This window comes from Cololabis saira, chromosome 15 (genome assembly GCF_033807715.1).
Source record: "Cololabis saira isolate AMF1-May2022 chromosome 15, fColSai1.1, whole genome shotgun sequence".
Lineage (NCBI taxonomy): Eukaryota > Metazoa > Chordata > Actinopteri > Beloniformes > Belonidae > Cololabis > Cololabis saira.
The window spans coordinates 40776619-40800261 of record NC_084601.1 but is presented as its reverse complement, the minus strand read 5'-3'; the positions used below and the strand labels follow the sequence as shown (position 1 = coordinate 40800261).

Sequence of the window (23643 nt, the reverse complement as noted above, 5' to 3'; positions counted from 1 at the left end):
TCGCAGCTGATCAGGCTCGGATGAACCCGACACACTGAGTCCTGACAACTTATTAATGTAAATAACTTAAAGTAAAATCAAACTAAGTTTTGTCCTCGCTGTATTTTTAAATATGCAACCCGGAATGGACAAATTCATCCTGTTCAGTCTTCCCACTGGGACAAAACCAGTGTCTCATACGTTCAGAGACCGTGGCGTTCAAAGTGCGAAAGTGAAACGCCACTCAGTACGTGCACATGCAGCGATTCAAGGTGGTTGGAGATCTGATCAGATAATGACATGCAGAAGATTGGATCAACTTGTCTGATTACACATGCTGTTCTGAGATCAGACTGAATCAGATTGAATAAACCACTGTAACCAGAGCATGGCTGACTCCGTGACGCTAGGTGGCGCTGTACCCGAGGTAACCATGGTAACCATTTCAACAAAGAGCTACTTCCGGTTGACCTCCGCTTAACAACGAGAAAGGAAAAAGTGCATTCTAAGGGCCAATCCCAATTCTCCTTCACTCGCCCTTCTTTTCTCCACTCGCACTTCTTTTCTTCCCTAACCCCTAAAAAAGAAGGGGGAGATTTTAGGGCACTTGAGATCTAGGGCACTTGGCCCAGGTGCCTGTCCCATTTCTCCTACTCCCCCTCGTTTTCATCCCTAACCTGATCAGGAAGCAGAGAGCCAAAAGCTGTTTTAATTTCAGCTGTAGCGCTGTTAATATGGCACTTTATTAAGTTTTAATATTTTTTCAGGGATAAAGGTAACCTTAAGATCCGCAACCGGGGCTCAGTTTATCCAAATAACGCCTGTTAAGAAATTTGACCCGATGTTTTCGGAGATGAGAAGAGCCGCCGCCCCCGGGGAGCAACCTCAGCTCACAGCCCGAGAAGAGACGTATCCGCCGGGTCAAGCTGCTGCGTCAGCCCCGGGAGAGAAACTCTCTCTGGGACGCTGCTCTGTTGAGAATCACGCCGGCTGAAATAAATCATTTAGGAAGATGTTGGTTTAATAGATGAAATCTAACAGTTGTAGCTACGCCTGTTAAGAAATTTGCTCAGAAATTTAGAGATTTCTGTCTACTCCGGCTCCGGAGTTTATGCCGCGTTCCATTTACCTCGGAAATCGGAAGTGGGAACTGGGAATGGCAGCCATCTTGGAATGGTAACTCGGGGGTGGTGAAGACTCTCCCACTTTCCCAGTGGGAAACCCCACTTTGAGGGGCGTTCCAGTTGAAAATTCCGACTGGGGACTGGGAAATCCCCACTTCCGAGGATAAATGGAACGCGGCATTAGTCCGCGTTAAATAGACGCAGCCTACGGCGTAGGGTACGGCGTATTTTGTTTTTTTTATGCCACAGTTTGCAGATTGATTGTTGATGCGTGGGCTAACGTGTCTGCTGGGATTATTTTGCGAGCTTTTGCAAAAGCGTGCATTTCCGAGGCGCCGCACGGAACGTGACTCTGACAGCGAGGAATTCGGACTGGCACAGCTGATTTAGCGGAGCTCTTTAATGCAGAAACAGAGGATGAGACTTAATGGGTTTGATTAATGTAAAAACTGAAATAAAGTAGCCTACAATCAAACAAAGTTTTGCTCCCGCTGTATTTTTAAATACGCACACTCCTGTGCTTGTGTGTGTGTGTGTGTGTTCTTGTGTGTGTGTTCTTGTGTGTGTGCCGTTTCGGTCGGTGCGCCGTGTGTGTTTTAAATACAGAAATATGACACATAAGACTGAGGCTACGCCTTTTCACACGGCGCCCGTATGGTCGCGAAAATACAGTATTTATATATGAAATGTCAGAATAGGAAATGTTTTGACGACACCCCTGAAGCAGTCACACGACACCCCAGGGAGCTACTACTGAGCAGCGTTTGCGTCGTCTCCTTTCACTTCCGGGTGAATCCCCTCCCCCGGGGGAAAACCCCACCCGGGGGAAATTCTCGAGCATGCGCAGACTGTAATATCCATGTCTCTGTACACATGGCATTAACAAGGCGGTTGCGACTGGCTTATCTAGGTGCTGCAAGCGGGTTGATGAATCCAGTCTGATCAGATTACTTGACTGACTTAAGGTGTTCACATGCAGTTTAAAAGTCAGTACGATGTGTGCAAATGATCTCCAACCAGTTTGAATCGCTGCATGTGCACGTACTGACTGAAGAAAAACAAAGTTTTTCATCAAACATATCCACTCAAGTCTGAACTGAAGTCACAGAAAAATAAACTGACCATCTTAAAACATCCTGCCCATCCATGTCTGGGTCCAGATACAGCTGTGAAGCAGCTTTCTCCACAATGAACAGAATTAAAACTAAATATCGTTTCAGGCTCATCAATGAGCACCTCCACATGCATATGAGAACCTGACACCATCCAGCCCAGATTTAAAGTCCTGACAGGAGAAGTTAGAGCTCAGTTCTCTCACTGAACAACAGAAAGTGGGGGCATAAGATTATAAGAGAAGAAGAAAGAAAAACTGCAAAACTGTTCAATTGTTAAGATGTGTTTATATTAATTTAGTATAAAAATGTGTTGAGACAATTAACAAAGAAAAGGGGAAATTCAAACTGCTGGTAGAGAAATAAAATAAGATAGCATTTGAAAAATAAAATAAAATCTACTTTATTTTTAAGAGAAAAAAATATGTTTAATTCAAGTTAAACATGTTAATTGGCAAATATGTACTTTTTTAATATAACAGTCAGATGCAGATGTTGATACAACTATGAGGCTACTTGAATATATACACACACACATATATATATATATATATTATGATGTTCTGGACCTTCGCTTGAGTAAATTTTCTCTAAATGGACCTCTTAAAGTTTTAGTTGAATACCCCTGCTATACAGTGTGTAATATTTAATGGGCCCCGGGCCACTCTGTACTGAAAAAATTGGGCCCCAAGGTCAGAAAGGTTAAGAACCCCTGCTCTATGCTGTTGACTGCACATTAGTGCCCCCCCCACCAACTTTGAAACATGTTTTCTCCAGATTTCAGGCAGAAGAACCCGGATGTGATCAAAGTTCTGCTGAAACAAAAACTAACCAAACTAAACTAAACTCTGCCAGAAGTCTGGATTAGGGTCGCCACCCGTCCCGTAAAATACGGAATTGTCCTTTATTTGAGAAAAAAATGTTGCGTCCCGTATTGAACTAATACGGGACGCGATTCGTCCCATATTTTCATTAATGCCCCGTCTGTCACACACACATCAACACTAAATTTAACAATAATGAACAAAATAAAACACAGGAAACATTAAGGCCAGCAAAATCTTTGTGGCGGGACAACAGGACCTGCTGCGTCTGTGCCCAGATCTTTATATATTATTCAGTGTTTCCCCTAGAATTCTTTTCAGGCCCGGTGGTACCCACCGAAAAAATCCTAAACAGACGAGGCGCGTGGGACGGCATATTGGACATGTAGCAATATAACAAAGTTTTACATTAAAAATCATTGTAGGCCTATATTGCTGAATGATATCACTTCAATGAAATAATAAGATGTAATCTAACCTTTAACCAAAGTGTCATGGGCCAGAAAGGTCTGACCTCATATGAGCATTGAGCACATCTTTTCTATATATTTCAGAGGGATCTCTATGAAAACCCTCTGGGATGATCCTCTTTTAACGGCTGCTTGTGCTGACGGCATATGCGACAAAACATCCCTATTCACAATTGAGATTATATCAGTTATAAATCATTTAAACATTGTAGAAGTTTTTTTTTTTCCGTTTTGTTATAACAGAGTTACAGGCATTTGACTGGGGAAAAAAATGAACCTTTAGTGGTTCTACTGGAAAGACAATCAATTGTCTGTGTTATTTTCTTCATTATTGCTTACCAAAAAAAGAAGCTCAATCAGAACAAAAATGTAAGCTAAACAACAAATTGGAAATTTACCATGGGGAGTGTGGTACAACCAGGGGCTGTATTTATGGTTATTAAGCCATTTGGGATCCCAGCTAGATGTTTAAATGCGTTGTTTTTTACTGGGTCACCAGTCGGACCGGTGTCAGCGACGGTAAAGGCTGATTTATGGTCCGCGGTACACCAACGCAGAGACTACGGCGTAGGGTACACAGCGACGCGCAGGTACGGTGCGTGTCGCCGTGTAACCTACGCATGGATCCTACGCCGTTGGTGTACCGCAGAACCATAAATCAGCCTAGACGCTCATACATGGCTGGCGCTAGGACCCCGCGGCACCTTGTGCGTCGTCGGGCTGTGTTTTCCTTCATGCTTCCCTGCAGCGTCTCATGCAAACACAAACACACGGACCTGGCAGAAACATTTCTTTATATCATGTTGTCTGTCGCCCGCGATATTTTTTCTTTTTTTTTTGGCTAGCTACAAACTCTATACATCCCATAATATATAATAATATGCCCGCGCTCTCAGCAGCGTTACTAGGCAACGAAGCAGGTTGATTCGCGTAGCAGAACAGCTGCAGAGGCTCCTAAAAGTAAATGATCGTTGATTTTTTTTTTTTTAGGCCTGGCGGGGGGTCTCGTTGGCCTGGCGGCCCCGCCAGGCCTATATAATGGTAGGGGAAACACTGTTATTATTATTATTATTATTATTATTATTATTATTATTATTATTATTATTATTATCATTATTATGTGTGTGTGCCAGACAGCGGGGAGGACTCGGGCTTCACCTCCAGGTCGGGGTTGGGAATTAAAAGTTGCGTTCCGTATTGAACCAATACGGACATTTATTATGCTCTTATTTATTGATGTCATAATCTACAGATGAAGGTTGGAACATTTGAATATATTGCAAAACGTCATTTGTAGTAAATTTAACTAAATATGAAACAAATATATTATTTCCACACTACAAAGTGAGATATTTCAAGCCTTTATTTGTTATAATTTTGGTGACTATGACTGACAGTTTATGAAAACCCCAAATAAAAAATAAATTAGAGAATATTTTATGAAATCAATAAACAATTCCATCATCAAAATTATAACAAATAAAGGTTTAACATATCTTGCTTTGCGTGTAATAGGACTAGGAAATATATTACGTTTCACCTTTTAAGTTGAATTATTGAAATAAATTAACTTTTACACCATATTCTAGTTGAATTATTGAAATAAATTAACTTTTACACCATATTCTAGTTGAATTATTGAAATAAATTCGTTATTACACGATATTCTAGTTGAATTATTGAAATAAATTAACTTTTACACAATATTCTAGTTAAACTATTGAAATAAATTTGTTATTACACGATATTCTAGTTGAATTATTGAAATAAATTAAGTTTTACACCATATTCTAGTTGAATTATTGAAATAAATTAACTTTTACACTATATTCTAGTTGGATTATTGAAATAAATTAACTTTTACACCATATTCTCGTTGAATTATTGAAATAAATTCGTTTTTACACGATATTCTCGTTGAATTATTGAAATAAATTAACTTTTACACCATATTCTAGTTGAACTATTGAAATAAATTAACTTTTACATCATATTCTAGTTGAATTATTGAAATAAATTAACTTTTACACCATATTCTAGTTGAATTATTGAAATAAATTAATTTTTACACCATATTCTAGTTGAATTATTTAAATAAATTAACTTTTACACCATATTCTTCACCTGTATATTCTACATCTGGGCTGATGTGGACATACATACATACATAGGAGGAAATTTCAGTTACTATATGTTTTTTCTGTCTCTACAGTCATGCAAGTTCAACGCTATTAAAGCACTTTAAACTTTAAATCAAAGCATTTCGTTTTTTCATATAAAATAAACACATTTTTATGCAGTTTAGAAGTTTTGGGGCTTTTTTTTTGTTCCTGCGCTGCTGAAATCAGGGCGTCCCTTATTTCTATTTGTGAAAGGTGGAAACCCTAGTGTGGATTAAACTAATTAAACTGAATTAATACATCAATAAGAACTTATTCCACTAATTCATATGAATGTGAGCCCGACACCAGCCCCAGTTTGACACAGAAACAGTTTAAAACGCTAAGACTTCATGACTAAAACCCGTGCCCTGTCCAAACCCTACTTAGCTTAGCTTAGCTTAGCTTAGCTTGGTTTAGCTTCCCTAAGCTCCGGGTTTCGTACCTTCGCCACCTCGGGGATCCGCTGCTTCCCTGCCGCGGTGGACGCCATGATCCTCGGTGTGTCGGGGGTTCGAGCCCCGGAATATCAAACCTGAGCGGGTCAAACAGCAGCTTTTAACGATACATGGTGGTCTTTATATCTATATCTTTATATATTTATATCTATGTATCGCAGCAGCTCCACGGGGCGTCCTAGTTTATATGTCTATGGTTTGTAGAGCAACATTTGCTAATAAAGTTTTTTAAATAAAGGCTCCATAACCCGGAAGTGCTGCCGCCATGATTTCCAACGGAGTCCTATGGAAGCGTCGCCTCTGTTTTATCCACTGCTCTGGTTCAGACCAGAGAAACTCCCGTTACACTGAAGATTGGAAGATTTTGGAAGAATGGAGAAGGAGAAAGACCAGGTCCAGGACCAGGTCCAGGACCAGGTCCAGGTCCAGGACCAGGTCCAGGAGTCCAGCATCAGGACCAGAGCGGGATCTTCCTCTGGTCTGCAGGTCAGTTTCAGGTCCAGGTATAATATATATAAATAAGTTTTTGTTTGAAACCTTTAAAGTTTATTTTGTGAGTCTAACAATTTTGCAAGTGTTGAGCCGCAGCCACGTGTTGAACATGGTAAAGGTGTAACTTAGGGTTTCCACCTTTCACAAATAGAAATAAGGGACGCCCTGATTTCAGCAGCGCAGGAGCAAAAAAAAAGACCCAAAACTTCTTAACTGCATAAAAATGTGTTTATTTTATATGAAAAAACTAAATGCTTTGATTTAAAGTTTAAAGTGCTTTAATAGCATTGAACTTTCATGACTGTAGAGACAGAAAAACCATATAGTAACTGAAATATCCTCCTATGTATGTATGTATGTATGTATGTATGTATGTATGTATGTATGTATGTATGTATGTATGTATGTCCACATCAGCCCAGATGTAGAATATACAGGTGAAGAATATGGTGTAAAAGTTAATTTATTTCAATAACTCAACTAGAATATGGTGTAAAAGTTAATTTATTTCAATAATTCAACTAGATTATGGTTTAAAAGTTAATTTATTTCCAAAATTCAACTAGAATATGGTGTAAAAGTTTATTTATTTCAATAATTCAACTTAAAGGGTGAAACTAATATATGACCTAGTCTTAAGAAGACTAGGTCATATATTAGTTTCACCTTAGTTTAGTTTGGTTAGTTTTTGTTTCAGCAGAACTTTGATCACATCCGGGTTCTTCTGCCTGAAATCTGGAGAAAACATGTTTCAAAGTTGGTGGGGGGGGCACTAATGTGCAGTCAACAGCATAGAAAACATATCAGTCGTCGGTAAACTTGGAGTCAAGACCCCCTAAACCCAGACCAGGACCAGAGAGTTTACTTACTTACTTAAATCTTATTTGAGAGGGACCATGTGCAATTAAAAACATAAATGTAAACATGTGATGCATTGCACCAGAGTTAGCCTTAGGATCATTTGCGTCAGCAGTCCCTTGGCACAAATAAATACAGCACAGATAAAAAACCTCAAACATTATTCAAGGATATTATCAAACATCACCCATCAAACATTATTCAAGGACATATAACACATACTGAGGTTGGAGGTTTCCGTTGTCTTACAGCAGCAGCATGAACATTGTTGTGATTAGCTGTCCCGTTTGGTCGGAGGTGGAACTCTTAAAAGGAGCGGCGCTAAGTGTTTCAAATCCTCAAACCAAGGAATGTCTCCCATCATAACTCCAGCTTTGGTTTTGCTACATTACTTGGCACTACTGCTTTTTTTAACTCAGGATGACGGCATGAAACACAAGATCCTGATTGTCCTTTCAATTCTTTGGATTCTGAAAAGACCCAGGGAGCATAAAAGTGGGTGGAGAAAGATTTCAGGGTGTTTGTGGTGTTTCAGGTGAAGAACAAAGCTCCTGCAGAGATATTTCAGGGTGTTTGTGGTGTTTCAGGTGAAGAACAAAGCTCCTGCAGAGATATTTCAGGGTGTTTGTGGTGTTTCAGGTGAAGAACAAAGCTCCTGCAGAGATATTTCAGGGTTTTTGTGGTGTTTCAGGTGAAGAACAAAGCTCCTGCAGAGATATTTCAGGGTGTTTGTGGTGTTTCAGGTGAAGAACAAAGCTCCTGCAGAGATATTTCAGGGTGTTTGTGGTGTTTCAGGTGAAGAACAAAGCTCCTGCAGAGATATTTCAGGGTATTTGTGGTGTTTCAGGTGAAGAACGAAGCTCCTGCCGAGGTGCAGATCACCACCGAGCAGCTGCTGAGAGAAGCCAAGGAGAGGGAGCTGGAACTTCTGCCGCCCAAGCAGGAGATTACCGTCAAGGAGGAGCTCAACGACTCCAAGCTGAGGAAGAGGAAGGTAAACCTGCTTCCAGGCTCCGTTATCTTGAAACAAACACCGCAGTTTAGTGTCTTGACTTCACGCTGAGCTGCTTTCTTGAAGGCCTTTGAGGACCAACATCAGGAAGAATCCAACCATCATCAGTAATGTAAAATAAAACTCAAAATCTTATAAATATTTTAACTTAAAACTTAACTAGAACTTAAAATTTGCTTGACACAAATGAAAGTTCAATTGAAACACGTGGGAAAAACATCTAACCTTTTAGGTTATGTGTGTTATCAGGTGTAATGGCATTTTTAGGTTAGAAATAAGAACTTCCTGGTAAGATCCTTAGTTTTTTGAGTGAAAGCAATGAGAGAACAAATTGTAATGTTCAGAAAAATCCTCTTTATTTTTTATAATTTATTTATTGTTCTGACAGCCCAGGTCCCTTTTTAAACAAAGTATACCTCTTTTGTGCACTTTATTTTTATATATTTGGCAGATGTAAAGCATACGTATGTTTTCTGTGTTAGTCAATTTAGTTTGTTTTTTTTAATCAATCCTTTAAAAGCTCAGGGATGTTCAAGGAGCAATCTGTTTGTGAACCTTCTGAAGATTATCTGCACTGTGAATTTGCACTGCCAGTTTTGTTTTCGAATGGTTGGAATTTAATGCTTTTTTGTTTAGTTTTTATCTGATTCATCGATTAATCAAAAAAAAATTGACAGATTAATCGATTATTAAAATAATTGTTAGTTGCAGCCCTAGTCCGCAGTTATGCGGTCTGTGTACCGGACCGTCGTGGTGAAGAAGGAACTGAGTTGAAAAGCGCTCTCGATTTACCGGTCAATCTACGCCCCTACCATCACCAATGCTCATGAACTTTGGGTAGTGACCGAAAGGACAATATCGCGGATACAAGCGGCCGAGAGGAGTTTCCTCCGCAGGGCGGCTGGACGCTCCCTTAGAGATGAGTTTCCTCCGCAGGGCGGCTGGACGCTCCCTTAGAGATGAGTTTCCTCCGCAGGGCGGCTGGACGCTCCCTTAGAGATGAGTTTCCTCCGCAGGATGGCTGGACGCTCCCTTAGAGATAGGGTGAGGAGTTCGGTCACCCGGGAGGAGCTCGGAGTCGAGCCGCTGATCCTTCACATTGAGAGGATCAGCTGAGGTGGCTTGGGCATCTGTACCGGATCCTCCTGGACGCCTCCCTAGGGAGTAGTGCTGGGGGGTATACCGGTTCATACCGAATACCGGTGTTTATTTTTCTTATGATATGAATTTTTCATATACCGTAATACCGGTGAGTAGCGTACACAACGTTGGGAACGCCGTGCGGCGGAACGTAGCGCCGCTGGACACTGTTTGTGAGGGGACTGTTTAGCAGTTGCATTGTTTACAGCGGACACATGTGGGTGAAGATGGCTGAAAACGAAATTCCCACAACTGTTCCAGAACATGACACAGGGGAACTTGTTCCGAAACGAGATTTTCTAACTGCAAAGGCTGCGATTTGACCAGTCACGTGATCTGGTCACGTTGCGAGTGAGCAGAGCCGGCAGGGAAAAGTCAACAGTGCCGCGTGTCCGCGTGTAACCTAAATCTACCATGGCCTCAGTGTTAGGGCTCGGCCAAGTGAGGCTTTATAAATATATGGGCTTTATAAATGTATTAAATATATGAGCGCGGAGTCGGCGAGGAGCACGAGCCGGGCGCACAGTGAGTCGCGCTGTGAAGCCTGATTTATGGTTCCGCGTTAAATTGACGCAGAGCTTTCGCCGTAGGTTACGCTGCAGGTCGCGTAACCTACGGCGTAGGGCCTGCGTTGGAGTAACGCGGAACTATAATTCAGCCTTAAACCACACCTGCAGCTCGTCAGCTCATCAGGAGGAGAAGTTAAACAGCTGCGAGTTGTTCATTGCTGGTTCGTTTTGTTAACTCTGAGAGCTTTATTGGTTTGTTTGTTAGTTTGCTGGTGTTTTTTTTTTCTCTGTGATTTTTGAGTTATTTATGAAGAAGTTCTGAGTTCCCTCTGAGCAGTACTCGAGTTGAGGGGGGATGAAGGGTGATGTGATGGCATCCCCCCCTGAAATAAAAACGGTCAAAATCATCCCCCCGAAATAAATACGGTCAAAATCATCCCCCTTGTAAAACTGCCACCCCCCCTTTCCATCCCTTATGTCATTTCATCAATGAATGTGGTTTTACTGCTATTTCAACATTTAGTCATCTCCAGAAAAATAACTCATTTGACAATTTTCACATGTTTCAAGAAAATTTTCACTTGAAATATGTAGGAAAATCTGCCAGTGGAACAAGATTTATCTTCTTATTACAAGCAAAAAAATCTTGTTCCACTGGCAGATTTTTCTACTTATTTCAAGGGAAAATCTACTTGAAACAGACTGATTTATTGCTTGTGTAGTTGAAAAATACATGAGAACAGAACCTTGAAAAAAATAATCGCATATTAAATCGCAATCGCAATATTGAGGAAAAAAATGTTGTGAGGCCATGCAAACCTGTATATACTAGTGTGGACATTAATGTTTTTCTACAATATTTCCTCCTCATGACAGTAAAATAGGCCATTCTAAGCCAATTTACTGCAGCAATTCAGAATCAGAATCAGCTTTATTGAGTCAGTTTAGAAAACTGTTATTGACTTCGGATACACCGGCGGCGGCACTGATGGAATTATGCGCCTGTTTTCCAAAGGGTAACACTGGGATAGGGGGGGAGGAGAAAAAAAATACATCTTCACATTGAATATCATACAATACACAATATCAAGTTGCAAAAAAACACCTCGCAGACACGAAGCACAGACGTCACAGGACTTGCATGTGGGTGATTGGGGACGGGCAAGTCGGGGGGGGGGGGGGTGGTCCCGGCACAGTTCATCCAAGTGAGGGCCGGGTAGCTGGCGCTCAAACCCGGACGTCCTTGTCGGGAGGGGCTGATAAGAGAGGGAGCCAGGAAGGCGGTTGGATGGGGAGAGGGAGGTGTGTGTGTGTGTCAGTGTGTATGTGAGAGTCTGTAACGCGGTAAGACCGACGACCTTTCTCCCCGAGAGTAGCCAAGCGTCCTTGATGTTATCGAACAGCGGTACAGTTCTGGGAGTCAGGATCCTCAGATGTTTTGGGAAGGGGGAGGGTTAGGTTGGGTGCAGAGCGTCATGTTTACATTCCTCCCGGGAGATTATAGCGGAGAGGCTTGCCAGCCGCTCCTTCAAGGCCAAAAACTAATCAACAATTTGCAGGCAGCACAGTAATTTTCCGTCTGCTTTTTCTTCTGGATCCTCAATCAATCAATAACTCCGCTCAGACGAATTTATGATCAGTCCCCGCCAAGCCGGGTGCCCAGCTTCTCCAAGGTTTTCTCCATCTTGTTATAGAGCTCAAAGACCCCTGCTAGCCTACGATTCTGTTCAAGAATCGCATCCAGCTTGCAGCCCTGCTCTCCCAGCGTTACAGTCTGAGTGCTGAGTCCCGTGCTCAATCCTTCAGCAGCTTCGGGCAGCTCAGAGAGGGCCAGAACGGCCCCCGCAGCCTTCCGCGATTGTCGATAGGCCAGGAAGATCCCCACTCCAATTAGGAGAAATCCTGCTATCATAAATCCAATTATGAAGGCGTCCTCAACATCCTCAACAGATAAAATTTTGAGGCACAAAGGGCGCCAGTTCTTATAGGAGTCCATCGTATAGCCAGCAAAAAATGTTCCGTCGGGGCAGGAGGGCTCCCTTACCCCCTGGCTTCTTGTTGCAAAAATTTGGTCAATGGTACTGAGGGTCCAGTTAATCAATTCCATGATTGTAGAGTTTCAGAGGAGTGAAAAGGAGAGACTCTGAAGACAAGACAGGACAAAAAGCAGCAGGGCAGATAAGGGCAGGAGGGAGCAGAAAATGCGACCGCCTTCGCTGAGAGCCGGAAGAAGAGTTGAATTCCTTTCCAAATCATTAGAAAATGTGGTTAACACCCAGTTTTGCATGAAAAAAAATACCGTGATATACATTTTTGGTCATACCGCCCAGCACTACTAGGGAGGTGTTCCAGGCATGTCCCTCCTCCCTAGGGAGGTGTTCCAAGCATGTCCCTCCGGGAGGAGACCCAGGACACGCTGGAGAGACTATGTCTCTCAGCTGGCCTGGGAACGCCTCGGACTCCCACTTGGATAAAGATATTATATAGCTCTTCCAAGGCATGTGTAAGGATGCCGGGGCCCAGAGTACCAGCGAACTGGAAAGTTGTATGGAGAATCGGGATGACTGGAGACAACGATGGACGGCTCGTCTGAGGACGACCTAGTAGTAGTAAGGACAAACGATCAAATTTCAACAAGCTTTAACTTGCAAAGAGGTACCAGGCAGGATTGTCCTCTTTCTCCCTCACTATTTATTGAGCGCTTAGCAGTTGCTATTAGGCAAAACCAAAATATTAAAGGCATACAATGCAAAACATTATATCACAAAATAAGTCTTTATGCTGATGATGTACTAATCTTCCTCCAGAACTCACAAACCTCACTATCACAGACAATTGCGCTTATTGATGGATTTTCATCTCTGTCTGACTACTTTATCAACTTGTCCAAATCCACAGTTTTGTGCATCAACTGCAATTTCCAGAATACAGCCAACTAAATTACAATCAGGAAACATTAGATATCTAGGCATAAACATCTCCCCTCGACTGTTAGAGTTAATAAAACTAAATTATGTTCAGCTCTTAAGAAAAATAGAGGATGATCTTACCCGATAGAACTCTCTTTCCATTTCACTGATGGGGAGAATTGTCACCATCGAAATGATGGTTTTACCAAAAATAAATATCTTTTTTCAATGATACCATCCAAACCCCCTTCCTTCTTGGTTTAAGTCACTGGATTCATACGTTTCAAAATTCCTGTGGAAATATAAAACTACACGTATTAGCTTAAAGACATTACAAAAATCCAAAGACTGTGGAGGCTTAGACTTACCCAACTTCCAGTATTATTTCTTAGTTAATAATTTACAGTACATCTTAAAATGGTGCGTGCGTGCGTGCGTGCGTGCGTGCGTGCGTGCGTGCGTGCGTGCGTGCGTGCGTGCGTGCGTGCGTGCAGCCTGTACATAACTTGGCCTATGTTGTCCCAAATTGTCTCATTATTTTTTTGTGTGTGGGCTGCATGTGTGAGCTTATACAACAAAACCATAGGTCAATTTACACCAGACTTACACTTTAAGAGGACAATAAATAGGGGCTATGGGTCAATTTATACTGAACTTACAGTTTAATAGCAACTTATTTTGCATGAACAAATGTTGAGTGTTGTGTAAGGTTTTGTGTAGTAAACAGTATTTGCTTATTTTTTATTTTTTCATTTTATTTTATTTATTTCTCATTGTTCTCATTGCACTTTAAATGCTTGCAACTTATTGTTCTCTTAATTTCACTTGTTTGTTGCACTGTAGCTGTTTGAAAAAATATTTAGAATAAATGGTGCATATTTTTCAGAAAATGTAATGTCTCCTTGCTCATGCCCTTTTGTCAATGGTTTGGCTCCTAATCAATACTGTAAACAAATCTAATATTCATTGATTCATTCAATTTCTAGTTTACTTTTGAGTATTATAATTGTCACCCATTGCCCTTTTTTAGTATGGCTGTAGTATCCGTAGTATCAGTGTGCTATACAAGCAATATGCATGCAGGGATGGATTACTGAACAGGCCTACCAGGCCCAGGGTCCCAAGAGCTCTGATGCTCTCCACAATTAAGATGCTACTGTAATATAGGCTTGTATTGGGTTTGTTCATCTCATGTCTGGAAAATCTACAAAAGTCATCAGAATATTCAATTTAATGAACTATTTATCAAAATGTTGTCCCAGGGAATCACACCCCTGGCCTATGTTGTTCAATTGTCTCATTCTGTTTTCTATGGGCTGCATGTGGTGAGCTTGAACAACAGGACCATGGGTCAATTCACACCAGACTTACACTTTAAGAGGACAAAAAATGACAATTGTGTTGATCGGGGCATATATCTTGGCTTAGGGGCTCGCTTACCTCCCAGGGAAAAAACGTTCAGGCTCAGGATTTTTTTTTACTATCACCCCTGTTGGCAACTTTACACAAATTTGGATTTGGCAAATCTTTTATCATCTGGATAAAGATATTATATAGCTCTCCCAAGGCATGTGTAATGACAAACATGATCAAATTTCAACAAGCTTTAACTTGCAAAGAGGTACCAGACAGGATTTTCCTCTTTCTCCTTCACTATTTATTGAGCGCTTAGCAGCTGCTATCAGGAAACATTAGATATCTAGGCATAAACATCTCCCCTAGACTGTTAGAGTTAATAAAACTAAATTATGTTCAGCTCTTAAGAAAAATAGAGGATGATCTTACCCGATGGAACTCTCTTCCCATTTCACTGATGGACTGATTGAGAATTGTCACCATCGAAATGATGGTTTTACCAAAAATAAATATATTTTTACAATGATACCATCCAAACCCCCTCCTTCTTGGTTTAAGTCACTGGATCCATACGTGTCAACATTCCTGTGGAAAAATAAAACACCACGTATTAGCTTAAAGACATTACAAAAATCCAAAGACTGTGGAGGCTTAGACTTACCCAACGTCCAGTAATATTTCTTAGTTAATAAGTTACAGTATATCTTAAAATGGTGCAAAAATCACTCACTAGAAAGTCAATGGCTGGATTCAGAACAAGTTTTTGCAATGATTTGGAAATCTCAGATTTACCATTTATCAGTCAAAATATTAAACATCATAAATGCTTTAAAAGCATTAATATTAGCTAATCTCTGACAGCCTGGTGGGACTTCCTTTTAAAATAGCCAAAGTCTCACTTTTTCCATGTGATCGCACACCCATCTGGAACAACCAAGACATTCTGAAAAATGATAAAATGATGGTCAACTTTACTCAATGGAGAGACCAAGGAATAAAGTATCTACAACATATAAGTGGACATTTTGTACCATTTAACACACTCACTGTTCAATATGGAATTAGCACTAACACATTTTTAGAATACCAACAACTTAAGTCCATAATAAAAAAATAAAAAAAAACTCAACCAACTGGATCTGCAACTTCCCGCTAAGTAGGGCTGGGCAATATATCGAATATACTCGATGTATCGCGGCTTCTACTCTGTGCAATGTACAAAATGACGATCGTGAATATTCGAGTATACATTGTCACGCATTTGCTTTTAGCAGGGCGTTAAATTGCAGGCTTTTCTCACTCTTTCTCGTCTCGTCTCTCCTCCTCAGAGACATAAAACAAGCGCACCTACTTACATACGTCAGTCACGTGCGTTTGACCAAGTTGTGATTTCCCCCTTTTTGCATGAAAGTTTAAAATGAGCATATATTAATGAAGTATGAACAAGAATGTTTTAATGTAGACATATAGAATCATCATACTGGTGTGATTGTATGCATCAAAGTGTTAATTCAAGGCTAAGACAAATATCGAGATATATATTGTGTATCGTGACATGGCCTAAAAATATTGAGATATTAATAAAAGGCCATATCGCCCAGTCCTACCGCTAAGTATAGTAGTTACTTAATCTAAAAACCCCAAAATTACTATTGAAACTCTACAGGTTAATGTCCAAAATAGATAGTCTCTCTTCCGATTTCCAAATGGGCGGCTGACCTCTCTTAACAGTAACCAAATTTCTTGGTCTTGTTTAAATAATTACACTATGACCAAGAAGATTATCTTCATTTCATCAACTCGAAATGTTGAATCACTTTTCTAAGCCCAACGGCACAACGCAGCTCAAACAGCAGGTGTATCCGCCCCTTTAATCTGATTGGTTTAAGAGTAAATCGTTCCCCACGTGGGGTGCGCTCTTATGATTGGCTGAAACAAAGGAAGATATCTGATTGGTTGCAGATCCTTCCGTGTTAAAAAAAACGCATTTGTGAATCGAGTCACGTCAGGGGAGTCTCAAAAGTCACATGCAAATCCAGCGCAGCTCACAGACAAAAAAACGTTTGTAAATCAGGTTATATTTGTGTGTGCATCAAAAAATACACTTGTATATCTTGTCCTACACACGTGTGAATTTTGTCCTTTGCATGTGTGAATTATGAGACTGTTCTAGCTCCATACTTGAAACTGAAAAGGCTTTTGATAATGCAGCCAAAAAGTAAGTCATCTTCTCTGTTACAGAATCATAAAGGAAGACCCAAAAGACACTGCTGTGATGATTGCGAGCAAGTCTTCACTACTTCATCAAACCTAAAGATCCATAAGAAAACTCACACTGGTGATAAACCATACAGCTGTGATCAGTGTGGTGCGGCTTTCACCCAGAAAACTGCTCTAACGACTCACCAACGTATTCACACTGGAGACAAGCCTTACAGATGTGATCAGTGTGGAGCAGCTTTTGCCCAGCAAGGTCATTTGACGAGACACCAACATATTCACACTGGAAACAAGCCTTACAGCTGTGATCAGTGTGGAGCGGCTTTTGCCCAGCAAGGTCATTTGACGAGACACCAACGTATTCACACTGGAGACAAGCCCTACAGGTGTGATCAGTGTGGAGCGGCTTTTGCCGAGCAAGGTACTCTAACGAGACATCAACGTATTCACACTGGAAACAAGCCTTACAGGTGTGATCAGTGTGGAGCGGCTTTTGCCGAGCAAGGTACTCTAACGACTCACCAACGTATTCACACTGGAAACAAGCCTTACAGGTGTGATCAGTGTGGTGCGGCTTTTACCCGACAATATACTCTAAAGAATCACCAACGTATTCACACTGGAGACGAGCCTTACCCTGCGTTCACACTGAAAGAGTCACGGGCGTCCCGACGCCAGCATCTCGCCGCTTGGTGCAATCACACTGAAAGCGTCAGTGCTGCAGCGGGGCGGGGGTGGGCGGGGTTTCCAGCTGCGCTGCGGAACTGAACGGAACAGTGGGAACAGTCTACACATCTTAATTTTCATATTTCACCATAGATCACACTTTGGGACGCCTTCTTTATATTTTAGCGTTATTTCCGCGTAGATAAGATTGAGTTTGATGCTGCTTAACACGTTTGGTCCTGGATCAACATCAACCACCAGAGCCTTTGCTCCCGGTGAACCATAAATCCGCCTAGGCTGATTTATGGTTCCGCGACACACCAACGCAGAACCGACGGCGTAGGGTACGCGGCGACGCACACCGCACCGCGTCCCTACGCCGACGGCTACGCCGTCGATTTAACGCAGAACCATAAATCAGGCGAAGCTGCAGTCTGTCAGCGCTGATCACAGACACACCGGGTCGGAGCGGATTTGGTCATGATGTTTAACCTGTGTTTTGTGATTAATAAGCACGGGTTTTAATTATTTTTCGTTGGATCAATGTAGCAAATAAAATAGTTAGGACCATCCAGCTCCTCACCCATCAGATACGTGTTTCACGTGAGCAGTTCAGGTAAAAACAGCAGTCAAACCAGCAAAAATGTCATTTTGCTGGATGAAATATATAATAATTCCTGATAAAATAAGTGTGTTAGTGACAGCTCTGCTCCTGTACGCATGTGAATGAGTGTACGTTTGTGTCTACATGAAAGTACAATCTGCATTGAGAGTTCTCGCTTCGGGAATCCCGGTCTGTGATTGGACGACGCCTCGGCGTCGCCGCTGCTCATTTGCATAAAGTTCAGATTTTTCAACTTTCAAATTGACGCGCCGCTCCCGCCGGTCCCGCCGGTCCCGCCGCCCGTTTTTCATAGACAATGAATGGCAGCCAGACGCCTATGACGCCCGTGACGCTTTCAGTGTGAACGGGGGGTTACAGATGTGATCAGTGTGGAGCGGCTTTTGCCCAACAAGGTTCCCTAAAGAGACATCAACGTATTCCTCATCTGGACCAGGAGAGAGAGAGAGCAGCTCTTTATCAGGATCCCCTGCTGAGCGTAACTACTCTTTGTTTCATCCAGAAACACTGACCAGCCGGATCAAACCACTTTCTCTTCATTTACAAAGATTCACGTAAGAGGCTGTTCTGTGTCTGGGCAGAGAAACTTAGTAACACATTTTAAAAGTTAGTTTTACGTTGTGAGCCGGACTGGTGATCCCGTCACAACTGTGCTCATTAGTTGAGTGTGTTTGTTTATCTTATTGTTTTCTCCCCTAATTCTGCTCCTACTACCACCCACACCCCCCCTTCACGTAATCCTGAAGTTTTGTGTTCATGTTTAGTTAGTTGTTGTTTTTGGGTAGTTCAGCCATCAGAATTTATCCGAAGTTTTGTTTTACCATCTTCTTGACACTTGTGTGAATACATTTATTAATTTGAATGAGAGAAGTTGTTTGTGCTTATTTTACGCATATTTTTCACAATTACTGGTTGCAATGGCCTGTGTTCGGACTCCCTCCTCCTTTACTATTATTCTGAAGAATAATCTACATTGAGACTGATTTTTGCTGTTTAGTTAACATTTTCCTGATTACATCAGGTGGTGCCCTGTTTTGATTAAGTAATTTTGATAATTCAATTTGATAAATAATCTCCTTTTATTAATTATTATTGCCACGGCTGCGCCAAGAGGCACGCCTCCTCCATAGCTATGCAATAGCAATGGAGGAGGCGTGCCTCTGGCGCAGAGAAAACACGAAAAGTAAAAACTTAGACACGTGTGCCTTAAGCCCGAATCGAGTGGTATGACTTTTATTAGGGATTGGTGCACACATTTTTGTGCAACGTGCAAAAACATGCGCTTTAGAAAGTTGTTGGCCCTGAATTTAACTACAGTCCTGTCAATTTTCAGAGCGATGGCACAAATAGTTTTTTGCACGAAGTGCAAGAAAATTTCCAAATTTCCAAACTAATGGGGAGATTTTCCCATGTATGTTTATGGCGCAGAATGTCATAGTGTGGATGGGATGAGGTTAAAAAAAGCCAAAATCCACCTTTTTTCTGAGTCACCTAACTTTCTCATACTTGCACGTAGAAATGTCATTCAGACTTAAAACGGAAGAAAACTTCTCCTCTCTCTCCTAACCTGACACTTTTCAAGATATGATCACTCAAGCGAGGACTGGAAATCACTTTTTTGTCAGATCCAGAGTGGAGCTGTCATTTGCTAGAGTGGGAGAGACAGTAAAAAAAATTACCTTGGGGGGGGCTAAAGCGGCGCAAATTCCTGCCTCGGTCTCCATTGACTGTAATGTAATCAAAAGTTTTCTTCAAAAAAATCTCACTTTGTTTTCGCACTGCCGTTACTCAGACATTTTAAGGAATATCTGTGCTCCTCCCGGTAGAAAGTATGAGACCCGATCTCGTTTTAGAAAACAGGGTTTATTCCCGGTCACCGACCGACCCGTGAGAACTAAAGAAAATAAAAATGCAATCATGTAAATACACGTGCAAAAGCTTGTAGCTTAACATAATTACACAGACACAAAATTAACACACCTCGTAGGCTGCACACTACCAAAAGGGGCTGAATCTTGTTCTCTGTGCTCTTCTTTCTTTGTCTTCTGTGTGAATATTTAATTTGTTACTAACATTAAATTTGTCACTTGTGGAAACAACCATTCGTTTTCTCCCTTACCAGGCTTTGCCAGTTGGTGTCGCCAAAGGTGGCACCGTCCAGAAACAAAAATACAAACAATACGTCCGCACAATAATGGCAGGTAGGAACCAAAAAATATATAAATAAATCAGAACATTAAACTGACATGTGTGCAGTTACAATCTGAATAAAATTAAGATTGTCAGAATCTGCCTGTCTTTGTTTTTCTGCCAGGAGCTATGGTTTTTCTCTCAAATCTGAGTTATTTGAGAACTTGTCACAAAATCTGGGTTTTTCTCACAGCCAAACCGGAAGGTTCTAAGTCGAGGTTCTTGTTGCCGGGGTAACCAGAATTCAGCTGCTGACTCATTCAGCCAAAGATCCTCTATACAGTTACACAGACCGTGTCAGAAAAGGCTCTGTGGCGCAATGGTAGCGTGTCTGACTCCAGATCAGAAGGTTGTGTGTTCAACTCACATCAGGGTCATAATGAACTTTCAGTTTTTTTATTTATCCATCCTCACGAGTTCACCAACCAGACAAACTTTAGCTGCAACAGAAAACTTTGACGTACCTGGAATTGTTCAAGTCTGCATAATCAGCTGACCTGATGTAAAGAGGAACAAAAGATAATCTTTAAAAGAACCAATTTCATTCAGGAGACACAAGGCAAGTTTATTTGTATACCACATTTCATGTACAATTTAAATTGATTTAATAGCAACATTTAAAAAAATCAAGATAACAATATGTGTCAAAGTGATAAAGTAAAATCATCCACTTTTAAAAAGTCTCTAAAGTGTCTGATTCTGCAGATTCACACATATAGGAGCGGTTGTTGTGGCCGAGTGGTTAAGGCGATGGACTCGAAATCCATTGGGGATTCCCCGCGCAGGTTCAAATCCTGCCAACAACGATTTATATTTGAATGGGGGTGTGTGTGTTATATATTCTGTGGCTTAGTTGGTCAAAGCGCCTGTCTTGTAAACAGGAGATCCTGGGTTCAAATCCCAGCAGAGCCTTTAAACTAACAATTAAGTATATCACTCCTGTAATGATAAAAACCACAGGCTTTGTGGAAAAATGTATCTAATCTCTGTGTTTTCCACATGGTTGGATAAAGTCTTCACCTTCTCTGTTTGGGAGGAAACTGTTTGTCAACACAAACACTTACAATGTTTCTCAGTGTAGCAAGTGCTTCTTCTAACATTTCCTAAGCAGTAAAAGCAGACTGAACTCTCATGACATTTTAACAGGCCTCATTCATATTGAGATGATAATTGTTGCTCATAAGGGAACAGTCGTTGGCTGACCGTCACTGCCAGGGTTCTTGAGAAAGCTGTAATCCAGTCAGGAGTAGGTACGAAGAGAGAGCTGTTCATTCAAATGTCAATGACAGTTGTCCTTATCAAACCTCTCCAAGTCTATGGGCTCTTTCTAAGAGGATGTTGTAAAGCAATGGATGACATACAACACGTGTCTAACTGAATATACATGCAAACATGCAATCGTTAATGTAGAAGTTGTTGTTTAAGGTGAAGGACAAATGGAGGTAAGTAGCTTGGGGTTTTGAAGAAACCATCAACAAACAGTTACTTTCCTGACATCATGACTGCTCACCTGTTCATGTGGCTGGTAAACTGTGACGTCTCCTGCAGCGTTGGTGGTTTAGTGGTCAGCATATCTGCTAGCACTTGACCTCGGTTCAATTCCAGCCCATGCAGCAAACATGAGAGGGAGTTAAGAGTGAACTTCTCTTTTGGGGGAAACTCAGCAGTCATTATGAACATGAGTTCTAGAGAGAGCTTTGTCTCTGTATTTCACCCTTTGTTTTTTATTGAATAGCTTGAGATGGACATTGAAAATAATCTGGTTGTTTCTTAAGAGTTAGAAATTGTGTATGCCGTAACGGCTGGTGATAAAACATTTGGGGGGGGGGCGCAGTGGGGATTAGGGTTAGGATCAGTATTGTGCTAGTTGCTGAAAAACTTACTTAAACTTACTGATGGGCAAATGCAGATATTACTGGGGTCCTTGACATGCCAGTTTGAGATCTAAATATGCTGTTATATCGTTATTGAATGCACTGTGTTGTTTTATTTGTTGCATTGATTGACTGAATGTGCCTATATTTTCAACACTGTGTCTAGTTTTATGTTTTACACTATGCAATACGTTTTACACTGTACAATATGTTTTTTATACAGAACTTTGTATTTTTTTCTTTATCATTTTGAAGAAAAAAAAGTCTTTGACAGATCACCTGTTTTGGCGTAATTGTTACAAGGTGGTGGTGAGGAGGTATATAGTAGTAGTAAATATTTATTTCGGTCAATCACAAACAAAAATCAACAAACAAGATAACACAGGTTTTTCCCTGGTCAACATTTTGATTATTTGACCGAAAAGGTCTGGGCTTGAAGCATGAAGTATGACTTCCTTCACCCCAGACACTTCCTCCAGCTCTTCCTCCAGCTCTTCCAGGGGAGTCCAAGGCGTTCCCAGGCCAGCCGAGAGACATAGTCTCTCCAGCGTGTCCTGGGTTTTCCCCGGGGTCTCCTCCCGGAGGGATATGCCTGGAACACCTCCCTAGGGAGGTGTCCAGGAGGATCCGATACAGATGCCCAAGCCACCTCAGCTGACTCCTCTCAATGTGAAGGAGCAGCGGCTTGACTTCGAGCTCCTCCCGGGTGACCAAACTCCTCACCCTATCTGTAAGGGAGCGTCCAGCCACCCTGCGGAGGAAACTCATCTCGGCCGTTTGTATCCGCAATCTCGTCTTTTCGGTCACTACCCAAAGTTCATGACCATAGGTGAGGGTAGGTGCGTAGATTAACCGGTAAATTGAGAGCGTCGCCTTTCGACTCAGCTCCTTCTTCACCACGCCGGTCCGGTACATCGACCGCATAACTGCGGACGCTGCACCGATCCGTCTGTCAATCTCCCACTCCATCGTTCCCTCACTCGTGAACAAGACCCCGAGATACTTAAACTCCTCCACCTGAGGCAGGACTTCTCTACCCACCCGGAGAAGGCACACCACCCTTTCCCGGTGGAGAACCATGGCCTCGGTTTTGGAGGTGCTGATGTAGCAGGACAGTCCTCGGTCCTGTGACGTCACTCCTAGTGGGCAGTGACGGTATAAAAGGGGGGTTTCAATACCTGTCTTTCTCTTGCTCCCGGGGGCCGGGCTTTGTTGCCACTTGACGTCCGTCACTTCAGCCCCTGGGTGTGGAGGCTCGTTTGGGTGATTGCTGCATGCTGCTTCTTCACAGGTGCAATTGACGTGGAAGTGTCAAAGCTCACGTCGCCCTGTCCCTGTGTTGAATGCTGGCTGCATGCTGCTCACTGCTTGTACCTTTCTGTACGCTGCTTACTGCCGGTAAGTGAGCTTTCTCCCCCCGCGTCATCCTCCTTGGCGTTGCACACGCAGCAACCTGTGTGTGTGTGTTTACAGGTGGCGCACATGCTGCGCTGACCCCTCTTTCCATGCCGTAATGGCCAGGACTGCCTGATCGGTATGTTCAGTGACAATGGCTTTCTCCGCCAGCCACTTGTAGTTTCTTATGTTATGTTTTTGTTATTATAGGTTAAAGATGTCCATTTAGCCACCGCTAAACCCCTGCTGCTTTGCCTTGCTGTGTGCGTCTGCT

General features: G+C 41.9%; 1 protein-coding gene and 2 non-coding genes across 3 annotated transcripts in view; 2 read left to right on the top strand and 1 right to left on the bottom strand.

The window, feature by feature from the left end:
- The window catches only part of LOC133460760 (zinc finger protein 721-like), a 176691-nt gene that overhangs the window by 26474 nt on the left and 126574 nt on the right, over positions 1-23643 (bottom strand). The gene's annotated exons all lie outside the window — the stretch shown is intronic.
- On the top strand, positions 20406-20477 carry trnaw-cca (transfer RNA tryptophan (anticodon CCA)). The gene has a single exon. It is a non-coding gene; the product is annotated as a tRNA-Trp (tRNA).
- Positions 20825-20906, top strand: trnas-cga (transfer RNA serine (anticodon CGA)). Its single transcript has one exon. It is a non-coding gene; the product is annotated as a tRNA-Ser (tRNA).